Here is a 9,338-nt window from a genome sequence, read left to right as displayed (position 1 = left end):
CATTTCTTCGTTTCCTAACAAGGCCCATTATGCAATTCTCGAGTCCCTTAATCGGCCGAGCACAAGCCTGGCATGATAGTTCGTATAATAAGAGTTCATCAATAAAGTGGCGAGTTCAGGATGAACGTGATCCGAGCGCGCATAAAGATACGAATTTTAATGTTGCAAATGGCAAGCTCAAATTGGACACCAGCGGGCAGGTGGACCTGAATGGATGAACGTAATTTTGATACCCTCGTTACTAAACATTTCCGAGGTATTCATCACCTGCACTCGAACCGGAGGCCAGACAGACGGAATCTCGTAATAAATGGCTCGGAGCTTGGAATTATTTTGGCCTTTAATTTTCTCAGCTCTATTACCTTAGGTGTCCGTCTTCTCGCGTCATTATACACCCCGCCACGAACTGGTTATCACCTAATGACACCGTATCGCGACAAACCGAGGCGAATCGGCTCGTAGGCCGCTTTATTCCTTCGAAATTCCTTGTTCTCTTAATGGAGCAGAGATATCTCGTTGTGTAGAATAAAAAGGAAGGACGCGCGTCGAGGTTTGTTGCGTCTTCACGTTGACAGGTTCTTTGGCACAAGATTGGGTTCCGAGAGTAAAATATTTTCGACAAAATTAATTTTGACTTTTATTTCGAAGGCAAGGCTATTATATAAGCCACACGAGTGTCACCATTCGTGTGTGATATATTTAATCACTCGTTATAAGTCGTTAGATCCATCGATATAATCTCAAACTTTGGTTTTAACCCTTCGCGCTCGACGATTTTTTGGCTAAAGAAGGGTACGAGTTGAAAAATTTTCTGTTATAAATTTGATGATATTTTTTGGACAGTAAGTAAGAAATCGTATAATAATTAACGCGTAGAATTATTTAATTTCGATATCTCGCACAATGTTACATTATTTTAGATTTGGTATATTAACCCTTTGCACTAGAGAGGCATCCTTCAATCACCTTTTGATAAAATTTCGAAGATCGATATTAATTAATATGTCAAATTTAAGATAATGTAACGGTGTTAGAGGTATCGAAATGAAATAATTCTATGTGTTAATTATTACATGATTTCTTATTTACTGTTCAGAAAAACAGAGAATCTTTGAACCTTTACTCATATTTAGCCAGAAACTTGTCGACTGCAAAGGGTTAATTATTATGGGAAATATTAAGGGAAATTTTATGGAAGAGCGCCTCTCGAGTACAAAGGGTTAATAATTGTCATCGCGATATAATTAAAAAATAAAACGAAATTGAGCAATCTCTCGTAGCCCACTGAAAGAATTCCTACTCAATTATGCCGGCAATTTCTCTTCACCCTCCAAGAACAAACATAACTGACCGACACTAAACCCAACGAAGACTAACGACCGAATATCTCTCTCCCCGAGAAATTTTTCAAAAAATTAGCTTAAAACCATCGCCGCGCACGGTACAAAGCGTTCGCGAGACGTGGCCGGCCGCAAAAAGCGAAGATCCACTCGCGCCATTTTTCTCTAGACCAGACAAGATACTAATAAAAGTGGAGCAAAAACGGCTTCGAGGCTGGTTCATGCGAGCCCATTAACGGGGCAACGTCTGCGCTCCCGGGAGGAAGTCGTAAGGCTCCGGACTTTCTCGACTATCAGCATTTTTCCTGTCCTCTTTCCTACGCTTTTTACCGCCTGCTGTATCCTTTCATCAGCGCTCTGACGCGCGAGCGAGCGAGCGCGCGCGTTACCTCCGCGAGAACGCTAGCTATCCCAGGACAGGGCTTTATAACCCGACGACTGTCTGCCGCGGTGATTTAGGGCTGCCGAGCATGAGAATTTGCGGGAAACAACGAGGTGTAAAGAACACCGGCTCTGCCCCACGAATCTTGCCGATATTCCGTCTGGATACGCCGCTTCTTTAACCGCCCGAACGAGCCTGCGAGGACATAAAACGAGAAACTACCTCCATAACCGTGACTGACAACCAACGTACTTACCTTTCCTCGCCACGGCTCTTTCGCCTTCCCGTCGCGTCATTTCCAGTTTCTCCAATTTCGCCAAATTTTCGTTTAACCTCCGCGGCGTTGGAACACGAAGTTCACGCGGAGATGGGAGAAAGATACGTTCAATGCTTTGGAACACCGTGTGACTCGGAAATCGTAGACTCCGTGGAGTTGGTGCACTGAGAAGTTCGCTGAGAGAAATGTGGCTCTGATTGGACTTAGGGTAACTATAGGTCTACGTTTTCTCAGGTAATTATTAATCATTTGCACTCGAGAGACGACTCTCAGTCGCCATTTTAATCGGAAAAATCGATGTTAATTAATATATGAAATTTAAAATTACCCAACGATGCGTGGAATGTCGAAGTAAAATAATTCTACGTCTTAATTTGCATACGATTTTTTATTTATTTATTATTTAAAAATATCGTCAACTTTATGGCAGAAAGTCTTCGAATTACTATTTTTCTGTAATCAAAAATTCGCCGAGTGCAAAGGGTCAATATTGGGCACGTGTATTTTTGTTGTTTATTTTGGGAAATGTATATATGAAATTACGTGGCGTCGAGTGATGGATACATAATTGTAAGGGTAAATTTGTAAAGTTGTTTTTCTTCTTTGCATCCAAAAATTTTCTCGAATCTATTAATTATTACTTGTTCGTGTATGGTTAACACTAGATTGCCGGAGGTCGGGTATACATCCATATTGCCTGAAATGAGTCAATTGGACTCAAACATCAAAATTGAAGATTTTAAAAAAGAATAAAATTTTATTTTAAAGAAAGGTTACTTGACACAAATTTTGCATATATATTCTGTTTTTAAAATACATTTTCTGCAGATTTTTGCAAGGCAGTACGACCCTCATTCGACAGGGTTGGGTGAGGGTACTTGGGATTCGGCTAACGGGGGGCCTGTCTCAACGTAAGTCCGCACGCGTGGTACCCTTGGACCTCAGTGGGCTAAGGGGCCATAAACTAGTAAATCGACAAGTTTGAATATGAAAACTCTCGCATCAGATTGTTTGCAAAAAATTTTTATGCACAAGAAATGTTACATGAGTGTAAAACAACCAACTTTAAAAATATTTAATGAGTCAATTTGACTCGCATCCATCAAAGTAGGTATAGAACGTATGGATTTTTGGAATTAAGGAGTGGTTAGGAAAAGGAATTAGTATTTGTATACATTTTATAATTCTATGAAAAACCAACGCATGTTTTAAAAAAAATTATTTAAATTTTTTAACAGTAAAATGGTAAATGAGTCAAATTGACTCGCTCCGGCAATCGAGTGTTAAGAAAGTTAGCTCAATTTGGTTAATTACGAGACAAAGGAGATTCTTTTAACTTCCATCTTGTATTTCCAAAGAAATATTCATATTCGAATCGAGAGCACAGAGGTCGAAACTACCACCTGCTACCTAACCACGTTTCGTCAGGCCAGTCTAAATCTAAACTGCAAACACGCCAATTTCGCATACCATCCTGAAGTCTTGAGCAGCACTGCCTGTCTCTCGCTTCAGCTGGTTACACTGTAGCTAATTATCCAGCCACTTGCACTGATCCTTTGTACTCGTCCGCCAGCTATCAAAGTACTCGAGAGACTTACGTAACGCTTGGCTTGCGTAATGCCGAGTAGAGCTGACCCGGAATAAAGAGGGGAAAAAAGAAAGAAAGAAGTAACAGAAAGGTAATATAGCCTCGTAACGAAGGCCAGGGGAACCTGGACGAATGCTCTGACGGAATGGCTGATTCCTAGTCGCGTGGCTCGCGTCAGCCAGCGCCGCCTGTCAAGATCGTAGACCGTATTATAATAAAGAGAGCTCCGGGCCACGAGTTGCTGCCTTTTTTCGAAGGAAACGATTACTGGCTGGCCATTGTGCGGCTGTGGTCGCGTGCGATAGTCACGCCACGTTACGTGCAGCGACCGCTTTGGGTACTAATTTTCTAAATCGATCTAACAGCTGCGACCCAACCGGGGTCCCGGATCTCCACCGTGTCCCTCGAACCCGAAAATATTTTATTCCCCTGTAATCGTCGTCATGGACCTCGTGGACGTGAATGCCACGCTTGCGTGTCTCTATGTCGTCTATACACGCGTTCATGTCTCTAAAACGGCTTTCTAGAGGGCCTACGAGGCTGCGAGAGTCCCGATAATGCGAGCATTTCTTCGGGACAGTTTCTTTGGCACAATGGCATAATGTGGTTTTCGAGAAGATTAGACGGTCCGAGAAAAATTAGGTTTTGTGCGAGGAAATGACGCGGTAATTTGGAATAATTTGCTTCTTAGAGAGACTTGAGCTAGGCTCCTGCGGATCGAGCTTCTCGGTTGCAGATGTTACGCGTTACTCGTCAAACGAGGCGGTTTTAGACACTAAAGAATGAGGTTTCCGAATTTCGCAGGTTCTGCGGATATTTAAATGGGATACATCGTGAAATAGTACGGGCAGTGGTCAATCATTGCCACAACAGGTGCCAGATTTCGTCTATGGGAATCACTCGCGAGCCACTTTATTCGCGTGTAACGAGAAGTTCCAAGTGTCACGATTTTGTGGATTTCCAATTGCTTCTCTGATTCGATTGTAAGGCAGTGGGTCCTAAAAAGTTACGAAATTTGAACAATTCTTAACCTTTTGCACTCGAGAGGCGCCTCTCAGTCGCCATTTAATCAGAGTCTGAAGATGGATGTTGATTAATACATCAAATTTACAATTACCAAATGATGCGTGGAATATCGAAGTAAAATAATTCTACTCTTAATTTGCATTCGAAAGTCTTCGAATAACTATTTCCCTGTAACGAAAAAATCGCCGAATTCAAGGGGTTATTAACGAATCGTATGCAGAAATATATCATGGTACACACGTAGGTTAGAAGAATATTGCAAACAGAGTGAAACTTCGTATACCATTTCAAAGTTTGCTCTCAACTATGAATTTGTGTTTAGAGTGTCTTAGAATCCAATTTGTAGTGCAAACGCATCCTATCTTCGATAGGTCTGCTAACTAGAGAGCTAAACTCTGTCAATTAAACATATTTCTCATTCGTAATTATTCCTCGTAACCGCGTACTCCTGGAAACCAAATGAACGATAGTAATTTCAACGATCCCCTTGGTGACTCTTCCGTTTTAAATAACCCGTGGAACGTCTGGGAATAGAAGGGACGAGAAGGAATCGTCATGGAAGAATTTCATCAATTACAAGGAACACGGGCCGTTATCAAAGAACTCGCAGCCGGCTAATGGGAAGTTTACAACCTGTCGCCGGCGGTGAGCGCACGAATCGCGATTTCGAAAGGCGTAACAGCTGGTCGCGGGCAGCTAACAAGAAATTCGTGCGAGGGAACGCGTCACGTTCGCGTTCAATACGAGCTGACAAGCCGCGCTAGACGATCGGACAATAAAAAAGGCCCGTAAACTGGAGGCGTGGAGAAAAAATCAGCGCTGCCCGGGCAGAATCCCACTCTGTTCCGTTCGTGTCGATTCGTATCGTTGACAGATTTAGGTAAGAGGGCTAACTGTCTGTTCGCTTTAATTGGGACGCGGAAATTTCACGTGGCGAGTTCGATGCCAGGCGGAATTCATTTCGAACGGTCTAATGAATTCGAAGTGCGCCGTTACGGTTGAAAGAAAGCGTAAAATGAACAGGCTTCTCGCCGAGAGTTGCGTCCAATTTTGCCTCGGACGCGCCGGATGCCGGGCTACTCGGGCACGAAGACGTCGAGCGTCGCCGCCACCGACCAATAAGCGCCGCTGGATCTCTTATTTTAAGTTGGATCAAGTTTGCCGAAGCAAAAAATCGGCCCGTTTCCAGCAGGAAAGCGAAAAGAAACTTTCGGGGAGAACGGTTTACGAGCGACCACGAGTTTTTCTCGTTCGCCTTCCTGTCCAGTGATAAAAGTGTCGTCCACGTGTCTGGGGGAGGGCTCGTAAGGGTGTCTTCGTCGGTGCTCGACGTGGGTGATTCCGACGACGAGCCCGACGATCATCGTTTTCGTTTTTGCATGCGAATCTTTGAGGCTCCTTTTTCGGGGACGCGTTCATTTTTAGTGGAAATTTTACGTTCTTTATTTGACGTAATTTTCGTGGCTCTTTGGTCATTTTACGTCTTTGCTGTCGCGTGTCTGCTGGCAGGAATTTTTATGGGCATGCACGTGTCTGTGGCTGAATAAATTGCAGACGTATCGTGGTTAAATTATATTCCAAATTTTGTTTGAAGAAAATTTTTCAGTAAGTTACAGTGTAGTAAGTCGAGAAGTCTTGATATCGAAATTTATTTATTTTCTATTTACTGGTTGTATCGTTAGAGTATTGGAATTTCATTTAATTTCATAATATAATGTTATTGCTATAGATAATAAATAATTTTCTAGGAAATATCGTTGCTACAGCTACTTTTATTTTGTATTTGTCATCAGTATTTTTAGTGATTTAGAGATCTATAAGGCTAAAGTATTAACTAAAAATATTCCAAAGTATATTCTAAAACCTTGGTATACTCTTCGCAAATATTCTTAGAAATTTTATATTTCGAGTATTTTATTTCAACTATCGGATCTCGAATTTTCAGTCTTCACTTTTGCGTTATTTCAATTCCATGCTCAAAAATGGTAACGTACATGCAGAGATTGTAGTGTACTCTGTAAGATTGTAGTGTATTTAGAGATTGTAGTGTACTCTATAAAACTAGAGTACTAATTAGAAATAGATATATTCTAAAACCTGGTATACTCTTCGCAAATATTTTTAGAAATTTTATATTTCCAGTATTTTATTTCAAAGTATCGGATCTCGAATTTTCAGTCTTCTCTTCCGCGTTATTTTATTTCCATGCCCAAGAATGGTAACGTACATGCTTACCATTCATCCGATACACGCGATTAAATTTCTTTCTTCTTTCTTTCAAAAGAAGCCTGCCAATGAATAGCACATGAATGTAGTTTCTTTTTATATATTTCAATAAAAGCACGAGCTACAATACGATCGACAAATCAAGAATCGCCTCTGGAACGATGGCTGAAGAAAGGCTCCATCGACACCTGCGCTGTATCTTTAATTCATCGAGGTTGCCCCGCGAAATATGATGCACGTGGCGCACGTCAAATCGTCGATAGAAATCGATTGTACAGCTGAAATGAGTTTTTTGTGTCGATACCGATCGGTATTCGCCCTGGTCGACCAAGAAAAGATTTCGTTCCACCAGGCATTCGTTGTTTATTTAACACGAGTCACGTCAGCAGTAAAAGTTAATGTGCTTGCGTTACAAATTGCCCGAGATCAAATCTTAGACAACAATTTATCATGTCGAATTTGTAACACATTTCTCATGAGACCAGCCACGAAAATATAGATAAAGCACTCCACGAATAATTCTCGTTCTTTGCATTCATCTATGCAATTGTTTCTTCTAAACAACGTACCATAGGAAGTATACAGAATCTTTGACAGATTCTAGAAGATATATAGTTATTTCTTTGCAATTGCATGAGATAGAATTTTCAAAATTCTCTTAGATAGCTGGAGCAAGAAGTTTGATAAAATTTTCAGCTCATCTTTATCCTTGTCACATAGTTCATGTCACGTCACACAGACCTAACTTTTACTTAGACCAGCCTGAAATTTGTCATTGTCTTTCTCATTCAGTCCTCGTATTGCTCACGAAACCAAACTTTCTCAAATGGTTCTCCCAGGAACTTTAATTCCTAGGCCAAGAGATTATTTCCGGAACCGAGATCAAATCTTAGGCGACAATTTATCATGTCAAATTTGTAACAAATTTTTCATAGGACTAACCACGAAAATAGAGATAGAACACCCCACGAATAACTCTCGTTCTTTGCATTCATCTATGCAACGTACCATAGGACGTATACAGAATCTTTGAAGATTCTAGAGTACATATAGTTATTTCTTTGAAATAGCATGAGATAGAATTTTGAAAATTTGTTTAAATAGCTAGCACAAGGAGTTAGATCAAATTTACAGCGCATCTTTATCCTTGTCACACAATTCATGTTAGTTATTTCTTTGAAATAGCATGAGATAGAATTTTGAAAATTTGTTTAAATAGCTAGCACAAGAAGTTAGATCAAATTTACAGCGCATCTTTATCCTTGTCACACAATTCATGCCACGTCATACAGACCTAACTTTTACTTAGACCAGCCCAAAATTTGCCATCATCTTTCTCATTCGGAGCTCGTATTCCTCACGAAACCGAACTCTCTCAAATGGTTCTCCCAGGAACTTTAATTCCTGGACCAAGAGATTATTCCCGGGACTACTCTCCGCTTCTGCTTCATATCCTCGTTTACTCCACCCTCCGTTTCACCGCTCGGGGATCTTTGCTCTGCTCATCAGCCGGGAGACGCACGTTCCTGAGCATCCGGGCCATCGTTTCCCCGAAATCTCGTTTGTAACCAGTTTCTGGATCACTTCTATTAGGCTGCTTAGCACGTAAACACTTCGAACGATCTCGTTTGGAGTGAACGGTGTTCAGTCGTGGAGATTCCCTGTGAACAGCCCTGAAACGGCCTCGCGCGGACCCGCGCCGACGAAGGATTGTCGGCAATTAGGCCGTTTCTCGGGAACATAATTAACGCCAGGGGCGTTAATGAGCCCGCGAAGGTGTCGAAGTAGCCGGCTGTTCGCCTGGTTTCGAGAGAACAGAGAGATTCGACGAGATTCGGGCTCGTCCAGGTCGACCGCAAAGTCGATCGAAGGCATGGGGAACCCGGGGCACCTACGTCCGCGGGCAGCCGCGAATAATTGGCTTCTGGGTGTATCGAGCATCGAGAATTTATTCCCGCTCGCTGTCAATGGATAAACCTTAATTCCACGGTGAAACGAGCGGGACTTGGCCGCATGGATGGATCGCTGGATCGCTGGATCTCGGGCATCGCGTGAGACCGCTCCAAGCGACTAACGAGCGAGACTCTGATACGTTTATTCGGCTTGGATAAAGCTTTCACAGCTCTTCGTCCTTGCTTTGCACAACGGTTTCTTCCACGCCTTCGACAGTAAGTTGATTTTTATTTTCTCCAGCTTTGGGTTAGGGACAGGTGTCCGTTTGGTAAATGGGAGTAGGTGTTATTTTCTTTTCTTAGATTATGGTTCAGTGTTCCATGGATAGCCATTTGCAGTTTTTAACTTTTGTTGATAGTTTTAGGAATCGACTGTACAATGAAATTTATAAGTTCCTTTTTCTTAGAGATGTATTTTGGGAAACTTTTTCCCTAACGATGGAAACTCTTTAAGAATATTAAAATTATATGTTAATTTGGTATTTGGTTGCTTTTGAATACGCAGAGGTTTCACACGACAGCAGTGTGCATTTTCTCATGGTGAAAG

Source organism: Eufriesea mexicana, unplaced genomic scaffold (assembly GCF_001483705.2).
Source record: "Eufriesea mexicana isolate 0111107269 unplaced genomic scaffold, ASM148370v2 scaffold382, whole genome shotgun sequence".
Lineage (NCBI taxonomy): Eukaryota > Metazoa > Arthropoda > Insecta > Hymenoptera > Apidae > Eufriesea > Eufriesea mexicana.
The sequence above is the reverse complement of the archived record's forward strand: the minus strand, read 5'-3'. Positions refer to the sequence as shown.